The following is an 11837-nucleotide window of genomic DNA, read 5'->3' on the forward strand; positions in this document are numbered from 1 at the left end:
GATTCTTTGTGACACCATGGGCTGTAGCCTGCCAGGCTCCTCTGTCCATGGGATTCTCCAGGCAAGAATACAAAGGTGTGGGTTGCATTCCCTTCTCTAGGGGATCTTCCCAACCCAGGGATTGAACCCAGGTCTCCCACATTGCCCCAGTTAGAAACATCTATATATACACCTGGGATTTCAGCCCTGGGATTTCTTTGGAAGGAATGATGCTAAAGCTGAAACTCCAGTACTTTGGCCACCTCATGCGAAGAGTTGACTCATTGGAAAAGACTCTAATGCTGGGAGGGATTGGGGGCAAGAGGAGAAGGGGACGACAGAGGATGAGATGGCTGGATGGCATCACTGACTCGATGGATGTGAGTCTGAGTGAACTCCAGGAGTTGGTGATGGACAGGGAGGCCTGGCGTGCTGTGATTCATGGGGTCGCAAAGAGTTGGACACAACTGAGCGACTGATCTGATCTGATCTGATCTGATCTGATATATACACCTAACGTAGCATTTAAAAAGCACAAAGTTGGTTATTTCTCTCCCATTATAACATGTTCCTAATAAATTTTCTTGGAAAATACAAAGTAGAATGGATAGAAATGAAAGTCACTCAATGTGAGGCCACAGGAGGACAAGTCCAGCTGACTCTGGGACATTACCACTTTCTTTTCCATTTATGTGTGTATTTTCCAACCTGTGGTCAAATTTAATAATGTAAACGTCTAAATAAACCAGTAATCCCCAAATTTCATCTTTTGGCTTAATTTTCTAGCCTTTAAGGAACTGTCAGGTGCAGGGCCACACAGCAGAGGGGACAAGAGGCCAGCAATGAAAGTCATATTCTTTCCTGGCCCGCGTGTCCCAATAGTGTGACTAGCTCTTGTTTCGTTTGAGCCTTTTGACAGGCATCTGTTTGTAAACTTTCCTCTGCTTCCAATTTCAGTCTGGAAGCAGCAAATTGATTTTAAATAGAAATACCTCGAAGGTGGTGGTGTTTAGGGGTTTAAAAATCCATCCAGAGGGCCCCTCACAAGTGGGGATTTTGCGGCTGCTTCGGTACATCAATAGAAGAGGCGGTGCGTTGTCTGGGGAGCAAGTAAGCTATAGTCGGTGAACAGACAGAAATTTGGGGGTGGGGGGAAGTTTACAAGCGCTCAAGGCACAGCCCAAGCAGAAGACCTTACATATTTTTTCCTTTCCTTCTTCTTTTTCATTTTTTTTCGTTTTACAATTAACATTCAGAGTTCAGTCTCCACCCTCCCTCTTGAAATGGAATTTTTATCTCTTGATTCATGCTACAAGATAAAATCCCTGTTTATCCAGTTGCATGAATAATTGATAAGCTCTTTCCAACTTGCCAGAAGCAACTTAGCGGTCTCGCCTTGCGGCCTGGAACCCCTGGCAATTTCCGGAGTGCCCAGTGAGAGACCTTTGCACAGTTTCTGCTTGGAATGCACCGACTTTCTGTCTCAGGGGTGCGGTTTATCTCTTGATCCAGATTCAGGAGTTACAGATTAGGTACCTAGGGCTCCCACATCCAGGGGAGGTAGGGAGGAGGGGAGGGCTCCTGGGTGTCCACTTAGATTTTCTGAAATCGAGTCTGTGACAGGTGTGGATTCCGCCGGGAGCCTCCTGGCTGGCGGCTTCAGAGTTCACGGCATTAATTAACTCTAATCTGTTCCCTGATAGTTTAAACCAGACCCAAGATGTGAAGGTATTTTCTTTCCTAATATTTAATGGGCTTAATGAGATAGCAACCAGGGCCTGTGTCTCGCCTCTTTAATGCACTTGGCTCTCTGGCCGTGTTTATATGATAAAAGCAGTGGGGTGTAATTTATGCTCTTAGCTGGGGTTTATCCTTTTTAAACAGGTCTGGACGGCTTACCCTGTTATATTTGGCTCAAGCTGGCTTAAAAAAAGAATTTATAGAGTGTACTGCAGAATGTCCCAATTCTGCGACGCCAAGGTAAATGGAACCTGGGGTGATGGTGCAAAATACCCCTAAGGAAAAGGGTTAACAAGATACTGTTCCTGCCCCTCCCCTCTCCAAGCATCTCTTGGCCAGCTCTCTAGGTGGGTTTGATGCAGCTGAGATTGCTATGCCTCAAGGCTGGCGGGGTCTCAGATTGAAACCTGTTGAGAGGAGCGGCTTCCAGGTCCCTCGGGAACTGTGCAGTGCTATCTCGCTGCGGGGGAAGCAGGTCTTTGATTTAAGCTGCTCTCATTTATCAACCACGCCATTCATTCCGGTTTCTCTTTCATTTGTGGAAGGTGGAGAGAAAATGAATCAGAGACCTTTTTCACCCTCCCCCTGGCCCATTACCCCGAAGCTCCAGGAAATTAAGAAGCATGCCATTAGTTTTAGGGAACAGTTTAAGCAGAGTCAAACCAAAGACCCCACCAAAAGCCTGGGATCTTGAAGAGACACCGTCAGTGGTCCTGTCCTTTCTGATGGAGGCTCCCAAAATGGAGGAGGAGCCAGGGAATGGGAAGAAGGGGGAGCACAGGGTGGGGAGGGTATATGCGGTCTGCAACTGACAGACACCCCACCTCCACACAGACTCCTAGAGCCAGCGGGCCTTTCATTGGAAGCTGGTCCCTGACACCACACTGGGTGGCCTGCTCCTGCGCCACTTACATTCATAGGTTCTGGAAGTGTCTCCACGCTGGGCTGTGTGGTTTATTTGAAAGTAAAGTGTGTGTGGGCTTCCCAGGCGGTGCTAGTAGTAAAGAACCTGTCTGCCAAGGCAGGAGACCTAAGAGATGGGGGTTCGATCGCTGGATCAGGAAGATTCCCTGGAGGAGGGCGTGGCAACCTGCTCCAGTATTCCTGCCTGGAGAATCCCTTGGACAGAGGAGCCCAGAGGTGGACTACGGCCCATAGGGTCACAAAGAGTCAGACACAACTGAAGCAACTTAGCACGCATGCAGAGTGTGTGGTGGGTTTCAGCCATCTGTGCTCTAGCGGAAATGTTAACGGCTGAGCTCTGCCCCAGGGTGGACACGGTGGGACGCAGGTGCCCCAGGCTGGCTCGATCCTGGTGTTTAAGATGCACGTTCTGTTGGACCGCATTGATGGGTCTCCAATGGCTGTTCTGAGTAAATGAGAAGACGCATATAAAGCTGCAGTCCTGGTGCTTGGCCTAAGGTGACTGTTGAATGGTGTTGACTTCCGATGACAATAATGATGAACAGAAAGAGGCAGGGTGTTAGGAGTTCTGGCTCCAGCCCAGTCAAACCATAAGAGTGACCTCAGCAAGTCCCTGTCTCCTTTGGGACTTTGCCTATTTGTCCATAAAACATCCAAAGTGCGCTGGGGGGAGGTAAGAAGTGATCTTGAGAAGCTGACACCCTGAAACTGCTGGTCTCCGCTGGTGCAGGCTTCTTTCCTCTTCCTCTCTTTCTATTTTTCTCATTCCAACATAAAATACTTTTCTATTACAGAAACTTGTAATAAGCAGAAACATCCCCCAGGAAGACCAGAGTCTACTCGTCCTTCCGTCATTCATTCAACAGACCCTTGTTGAGGATGCAGTGGGAGGGGAGCCAAGACTTGGGTTTTCACATAGAAATCAACACCTCCATTCTAGAATACATAGGACTGTTTGGAATTGTGCTGACTCTATGCATTGGTTTTAGAAGATCTGACTCCTTAATATGGTCTCCCAGTCCGTCAACATGGCATCTTTCTCCATCTATTGAGGTCTTTGGTTTCCTTCGTCACTATTGTTTTGTTTTCAGCATATGGGTTTTGCATGTATTTTGTAAGAGTCATACTTAATTATTCATGGTTTTGGTACTATTGTATTAAATGGTACTTTCAAATATTTTCATTTTCAATTGGAAGTGTCTAGAAATACAATCAGTTTTTGTATACAGACCTTGCACCCTAGGACCTCACTACATTTGCATCTTAGTTCCAGTTATTGTTCAGCCCCTAAGTTGTGTCTGACACTTCACAGCCCCATGAACTACAGCACACCAGGCTTCCCTGGCCTTCACTGTTTCCCGGAGTTTGCTCAAACTCATGTCCATTGAGTCGGTGATGCCATCCAACCATCTCATCCTGTCGCCCGCTTTTCCTGATCTTTCCCAACAGTTTAGTTCTAGTAAGTTTTTCGTAGATTCTTTGGAACTTTTTTGTGTAGATGATTATGTAATCTATGAACACAGTTTCATTTCTTTCCAATGAATGTGCTCTTTTTCCTCTGGACTGTTTGCAGCAGCACCATACTGAAGAGAAACGACGAGAGCCAATCTCCTTGTTGTTCTGGATCTCAACAGTAAGGCATTTGGTCTTTATATGTGTGGTGTTAGCTGTAGATGTCCTTTAATAGTTTACATGCTTTTCTAGTCCTTGTTTTCTGAGAGATTTTACTTTTTCTTAAATCATGGATGTGTCTTTATAAAATACTTTTTCTGCATCTTTTGTCATGATCATTTGATTTTTCTTCTTTAACCTGCTAGTACAGTGAGTTTCAGTGACTGCTTTTTGAATGTCGAGCCAGCCATACCTTCCTGGGATAAAGCCCACCTGACTGTGATGAATTATCCTTTATATACACTATTGGATTTGATGTACTTATATTTTGTTAAAGATTTTTATCTATATTCACAGAGGTTACTAATCTATAATTTTCTTTTACTGTGATGTCTTTGTGTTTGGCCTCAAGGTAATGCTGGTCTTATAAAATGAGCTGGGAAGTACCCGTTCCTCTTTCATGTTCCAGGACAATATATGTAAAGTTGGTGTTATCTCCTCCTTAAATATTTAGTAGAATTCACCTTTGAAGCCATCCAGGTCTGGGGTTTTCTTTTTTAAAAAGGTCTTAACTGTACATTTTATTTATTTAATAGGTAAAGGTTTATTCAGATTATTCATTTTTTCCTGAATGAGCTTTGGCAGTTGGTGCCTCTCAGGGATTACTCTGTCTGTAGGCATAGAGTTGCTTGTAATATTCCTTTATTATCTTTTAATCTTTGCAGTGTGAGGGTCCAATCTTTTATTCCTGATATTGATAACTTATGTTATTCTCTTTTCCTATTGGTTAATCTAGTTAGAGGTTTATCTGCTTTATTTTTTCAAAGAAGCAGCTTTGGGTTTCATCCATTTTCTCTATTATTCATCTGTTCTCAATTTCAGTAGTTTCTGCTCTTATCTTTATTATTTCCATTCTTCTATTTATGATTCTATTTTATCTTCCCTAGTGGCTTAGTATTTATATCTTAATTTTTTTTAGCGATTGCCCTATGTTTTACAGTGTAAATCTTTAATTAAAATTTTTGACTTCAGTTAAAATGATACTGCTTTATGTCTAGTCTAGGAAACTTACAACAATATACTAATAATTCATTCAAATGCTTTGTGTCATTGGGGGTCAAGTGTTTCACTTTTGATATGAGCACACAGAAGCTTGCCAATACTTTTGCTTTTGCTACTCCTTTTTTTGAAAATCAGTTATCTTTTGGAGTTGGCAAATTTTTTTCTTTAGAGTCAGTAAATATTTTAGGATTTCAAGCCATGTGGTTTTGTCAGTGTTTTGACTCTACTGTTGTCACGTGAAAGCAGCCATATAGACAATACATGTTTGAATTGTATAAATTCAATACCGCTTTATTTACAGAAATAGACAGCAGGTGGAATATGGCCCACAAACTGGGGAATAAATTTGGGGTTGATAGGTTCTTTTTCCTTTTAGCACTCCAAAGATGTCATTTCCATTGTCTTTTATCTTGCCAAGTTTCTGATGAGATGTCTGATGTAATAATTATCTTTGTTCCTCTATATGAAAGGTAAAGTTTATTTTCCTTCTGTTTGCCTTTGGTTTTCTCCTCGTCCTTAGTTTTCAGCAGTTTGAATATGCCTATCTTGGTGTTCGTTTTTATTTATTTCATCCTGGTTGGTGTTCTCTGAGCTCCTTGGATCTTTGGTTTGATGTCAGTCATTAGCTTTGGAAAATACTTTTTGTTTGATTTCAGTGATTAATTTTGAAGTGTTAGCATTGATTTCCTGGCTCAGAATACGGTTCATCTTGCTGAATATTCCTTGTGTACTTGGATGGAATTTTCTAAAAATGTCAATGAGATAATTATTTCTTCAAATAGTTTTTCTGCCTCATTCTCTCCTCTCTTTCTCTGATTCCAAATACACTTCTGTTGGGTCATTTGTTATTGTCCCATAACCGTTGGAGGCTGATTTTTTAAAAACTCTATTCCTATTTGAGTTTCAATTTGAATAATTTCTATTGGCCTGTCTTCAAGTCTGTTATTACCTGCATTATATTTTTTAACGAGTCTGTCAAAATCACTGTGGTTTTTATTTTCATTGTTGCCATTTGATTCTTTCTTTTGGGTTCTAGTCTTCTGTTGAAATCACCCCTGTGATCATTAGCGGTACTTCATTTCTACTTGAGCCATTGACATATTAATCAGTTATGTTAAGTTCCTGTCTGATAATTCCAACATCTGTACCATACCTGGGCTTCCCCAGTGGCTCAGCTGGTAAAGAACCCGCCTGCCAATGCAGGAGACTCATGAGATGCAGGTTCAATCCCTGGGTCAGGAAGATCCCCTGGAGAAGGGAATGGGAACCCACTCCCTTGTCTTCTTGCCTGGAGATTCCCATGGACAGAGGAGCCTGTGAAGTCCATGGGGTCACAAGGAGTTGGACACAACTAAACACACACACATATAAGGTACCATATCTGAGTCTGATTCTGTTGATTCTTTTGTCTCTTGACAGTTTGTTGCTTTTTTTTTTTTCCTGAGTGCCCTCAAAAATTTTTTTATTGAAAGCCAGACATCTAGTGTCAGACAATAGGGACTGAGATAAATAGTTTCTAAAGTCTGGAATCGGAACGTGCCTTTATTTCTGCTGGGCCTTTAGGATGGGGAGATGAGTCAATCACTTAAGAGTTCAGCTGATCTTAAGGTTTTGTTGTTGCTATGGTTACCCTCAATGCATCACTAGCTTCAGAGTCCTCTTTTGTTAGCTTGTGTTTATTTTGGGGATTGCTTTGTGAGAGCATTTTCCTTAATGTCTGCTCCACCCTCAGCTTAAGTCTTCCTTTGCACTTCACCAGAGAGAGAATCCCTCTGCGCCCTTTTGCCCCTCTCCTGGCAGCAGATACTGTTAAAATGCCGGTGACTCTGCACTGATGTGCCCGGTGGTGGAAGTGTTCTCTGTTCTGAATATGCCTTGATCACAGCCAGGCCCTGTGTGACCCTGTCCAGTCCCAGCTGGAGGTCTGGGCTCAGGATGTCTTCCTTTGCATTTCCCCACCGCAGGAATAGAGGGGGTTTATTGCTGTTTCCTTCAATCAGCTTCATTGCTCTTCACCAGTGTCCTAAGGGTACCAGGTTTTATTGTCCTGCCCCTGGAACTTTTAGAAGATGGGGAGAAAGACCTGGGTGGGGCTTTGTGCTTCTCCTGTGGTGGCCACTGTTCCCATCCTTCAGTCTCGCCCTGTGAGGGAGCTTTCTCAGAATCCTCAGCCTACCTTGTCTTGTCTTATCTGGATACCAGTTCAGTGGTCAAAACAAACCTGTGTGTACAGGACCTCCCTGGCGGCTCAGTGGTAGAGAATCCGCCTGCCAATGCAGAAGACATGGGTTCAATCCCTGATCCGGGAAGATCCCACATGCTGCAGAGCAACTGAGCCTGTGCGCCACAATTACTGAGCCTGTGCTCTAGAGCCCATGCTCCGCAACAAGAGAAGCCACTGCAGTGAGAAGCCTGTGAACTGCAGCTAGAGAGTAGCCCCTGCTCTCCACAAGAGAAAAGCCCATGCAGCAGCAAAGACCCAGCACAGCCCAAATAAAATAAATAATTTATTTAAATAAATTTATTTTTAAATTAAATTAAATATAATTTTAAAAATTTAAAAATTAAATATAATTTATTTAAACCCTACATGTAGAATGAATTTCTCTTATGTCATTGGCACCAAGATGTCCTGCATTGTCTCTCTAGCCCACATTGAACCTTTAGCAATTTGTTAAATATTTTAGCTGTTTGTCCAGTGGCACGTACCCTAGGTAAGCAAGTGCCCCAGTTCTGTCTGTCCCTGGAGGCATCTGTCTTTCCTTAGATTTCAGGTGAGTTGATTCCCTGGCACCCTCAGATCTCTGCTGGATTAAAGAAAAGTTGCAAAATTTCAAGTTGTCTGGCTTCTTCTTTTGTTGTACTAGTAAGGATGGGAGTGATGCTCTTTCTAGCTTTCTACATCTGAAGCTGTCTGACTTAAAGTTAACTTTTTTTAATGAAAAATAATTTCCTTTAAATAATAAATTCATAACATGAAACCAAGGGTAGTACAAGGAAATGGCAAAAAAAAAAAAAAAAAAGGAGGGTGGGGGGAGGTGATAGGCAAGGTTGTAATCTAGAAAAACCCTGGGGTAGGGGCAGGAGTTTTGGAACCAGTGTTCCACCTCAAGATGACTGTGTAACCTTGGGTGTGACCTTGGGTGAGGGACTTGACCTCAGTGAGTCTCTGTTTCCGTTTCTCCTTTTGTACACTGGAAATCAAACGTGACCACTCCAGAGGATTAAAAGAGCTAATTGGCTTTTCTTGTGGCTCAGTGGCTCAGTGGTAAAGAATCTGCCTGCAGTGCAGGAGACCTGGGTTCGATCCCTGGGTCAGAAAGATTCCCTGGAGCAGGAAATGGCAACCCTATCCAGTATTCTTGCCTGGAGAATCCCATGGATGGAGGAGCCTGGAAATACATAGGAAGTGCTTGGTATGGGACGTGACTCATGCTATGTGCTCAGTAAAGGGAGGTTATTCATTTTCATAAATCTGAAAACTGTTTTCACAGTGTGGGAGGCACTTGTAGAAGCACACAGATGAGAAATGACTGGGTTATTTTCCTTTTTTTTTTTTTTTTTAAGTTTATTTTACTGAATATAGTTGATTTCCAGTGTACTTTGTTAGTATGCCAAAGTGATTCACTTATATAAATATATACATTCTTTTTCATATTCTTTTCTATTATGGTTTTTCAGAGGGTATAGTATAAAGGTTCCCTGTGCTGTACAGTAGGATCTTGTTGTTTATCCATCCTATGTATAATAATTTGATTCTGCTAATCCCAAACTGCCACTCCATCCCTCCCCTCCCCTCCCCTCCCCTCCCCTTGGGACCCACGGGTCTCTGTGCCTGAGATTCTGTTTCACAGACAAGTTCGTTTGTGCCGTATTTTAGATTCCACGTATAAGTGATACCATGATTCTAGCCTTTCTCTTTCTGACTTACTTCACCTAGTATGACAGTCTCTAGGCCCATCCATGTTGCTGCAAATGGTATTATTTCCTTCTTTTTTATGGCTGAATGATATTGCATAGTATATATGTACAGCATCTTCTTTATCCCTTCATCTGTAGATAGATATTTAGGTTGTCTCCATGCCTTGGGTATTGTGAACAGTGCTGCTATGAACATAGGGGTGCATGTTTCTTTTTGAATTATAGTTTCATCTGGATATATGCCCAGGCGTGAGATTGCTGGATCATATGGCAACTCTATTTTCAGTTTTTTTAAGCAACCTCTGTACTGTTTTCCATAGTGACTGCACCAATTTACATCCCCACCAAGAGTGTAGGAGAAGGGTTCCCTTTTCTTCATACCCTCTCCAGCATTTATCATTTGTCGACTTTTTAGTGATGGCCATTCTGACCAGCATGAGGAAGCTTCTGCACAACCTCCACCTTGGAATCACCTAAGAAAATGGATACATATCCATATCATAGATATCCATATCATAGCCTAAGAAAATGGATAGATCAGGAAATGTTTTAAGGAGTGAGAGAAGGTGGAAGTAGTCAGCCTAGCATGGGGCATCTAGAAAGCACTCAGCAAACACTGGCAAGATGAGAAAAAGAGGAAATAGTCAGCTAGGGCTGGAGCTAACTCCCAGCTTAGCCTTATTTTTGTCAGTCATGTGTCTGTTGAACTTGGCCAAGACCCTTGACTTCTCTGAGCCTGAATTTCCCACCAGCAAGATGGCAGACATCTTTGCGGCCCTCACTTAGCTCCTGGATTGTTATGAGGTTTATACGGGACAGTGTCTTCGATCATGTGAAGATTCCAAAAACATAGAAGGCATTAGTATTAAAAATGATCACTCCAATCCATGCTGAAAGGTTGAAGGATACATGGATAGTGGACCTCAGGGCCTTCTCAATTACAGCTTCAGGAATAGTTAAGGTGAAGCCAGTCGGCGCACGATCAATTCTTTCTGAAGCTTCTCTCCCAAGGAGGCACTGGGACTTTTGCAGCTGCCTGACGTGTTTCTTAACAAGTTACCTCCAACCAGAGAAACATCAGTAGTTGTCGAGGCCACAGTTTGTCTGGCTGATTTATACAAATCGGTGAAACAATATCTCCAGCCTGTTCTTTGATCTTGGTTTGAAGCAAGTCATCTTAAACACTCGTGGGAGCTGGAGGGAGATCCTTCATATAAACGTGTCCACAATCTTTCCTGGACGCTCAGGGTGAGGCCTCCGCCAGTTGCTTCAAAGGCCTCATCCATCACGACAAAGGGAATAAAAACTCGAGTTATGCTGTATTCATCTTATTGATCGCCACCCTTGACCCAACTCAACCCACAGCCAACTGCGGCAGGAATTTCTAACTCAACTTTTCTTCTAGACCTCCCCTCTCTCCACTGCCACCCCCTCTTCCCTCCATCCGCACCCCGCCCCCACCCCCCGTTCCCCTGTGACCATCCCTCTCTTTAATCAAGGAGGCTAGCTGGAGGAGGAAGCTCTCGTTGCTGGAGACTGAGCACTGGAGGTTAACTGTGACTCTGGAGCCCAACTGCCTGGGTTTGAAACCCAGCCCGAGCCTGTACTTCAACCTATACTATGCTAACTGCAGATCAGCCGTAGAAACTCTCCTCTGCCTCAGTTTCCCTGTTTAGAAATTTAGATAATGTATCAGTCAGGGTTATACTAGAGAAACAGAGCCAGTAGGGTATTTATATTACAAGATGCATGTATTTATTTATTTTTATTGTTTGGCCATACCATATACCATGTGGGATCTTAGGATCTTAATTCCCTGACTAGGGATTGAACTTGTATCCCCTTCATTGGAAGCATGGAGTCTTAATCACTGGACCACCAGGGAAGCCCTAAGAGATGCATTTTAAGGAATTGGATTACAGGATGGAGAGGGGGTAAGTTGAAATCTGCAGGCTGATGCTTGAGGCTGCTGTCCACAGGCAGACTACCTTCCTCAAGGAAACTTCTGTTCTGCCTTTGAACCAATTGGGTGAATCCCTCACGTTATCATGGATCGTCTCCTTTATTTAAAGGCACCTGTCTTGTTTTTTCAAAAAGATATTTAATTTTTTTAATTTTTTTTTAGAGCAAAAAAAAAAAAGTTTCCCTGATGACTCAGCGGTAAAGATTCTGCCTGCAATGTGGGAGATGTGTGTTCAATTCCTGGGTGGGGAAGATCCCCTGGAGAAGGAAATGGCAACCCACTCCAGTATTCTTGCCTAGGAAATCCCATGGACAGAGGAGCCCAGTGACTTACAGTCCATGGGGTCACAAAAGAGTTGGACACGACTTAGCAACTGAACAACAACAGAGTAAAAAGTTTATTCATATGACCCATAAAATTGGGGGTGAAGGTCCAATGTCAGTTTAAAGTTTTTCTTTTCCTTTAAAAAATTTTTGTTTTATTCATTTATATAATTTTGACCATGCTGTGTCTTCTTTGCTACACAGACTTCTCTCCAGTTGTGGCTGGAAGAGGGCAATCCATAGTTGCGGTACCTGGGCTTCTCATTGGAGTGGCTTCTCTCTTGTTTTGGAGTGTGAGCTCTAGCGTGTGCGGG

The sequence above is a fragment of the Bos indicus x Bos taurus genome, chromosome 13 (assembly GCF_003369695.1).
Source record: "Bos indicus x Bos taurus breed Angus x Brahman F1 hybrid chromosome 13, Bos_hybrid_MaternalHap_v2.0, whole genome shotgun sequence".
Classification (NCBI taxonomy): Eukaryota; Metazoa; Chordata; class Mammalia; order Artiodactyla; family Bovidae; genus Bos; species Bos indicus x Bos taurus.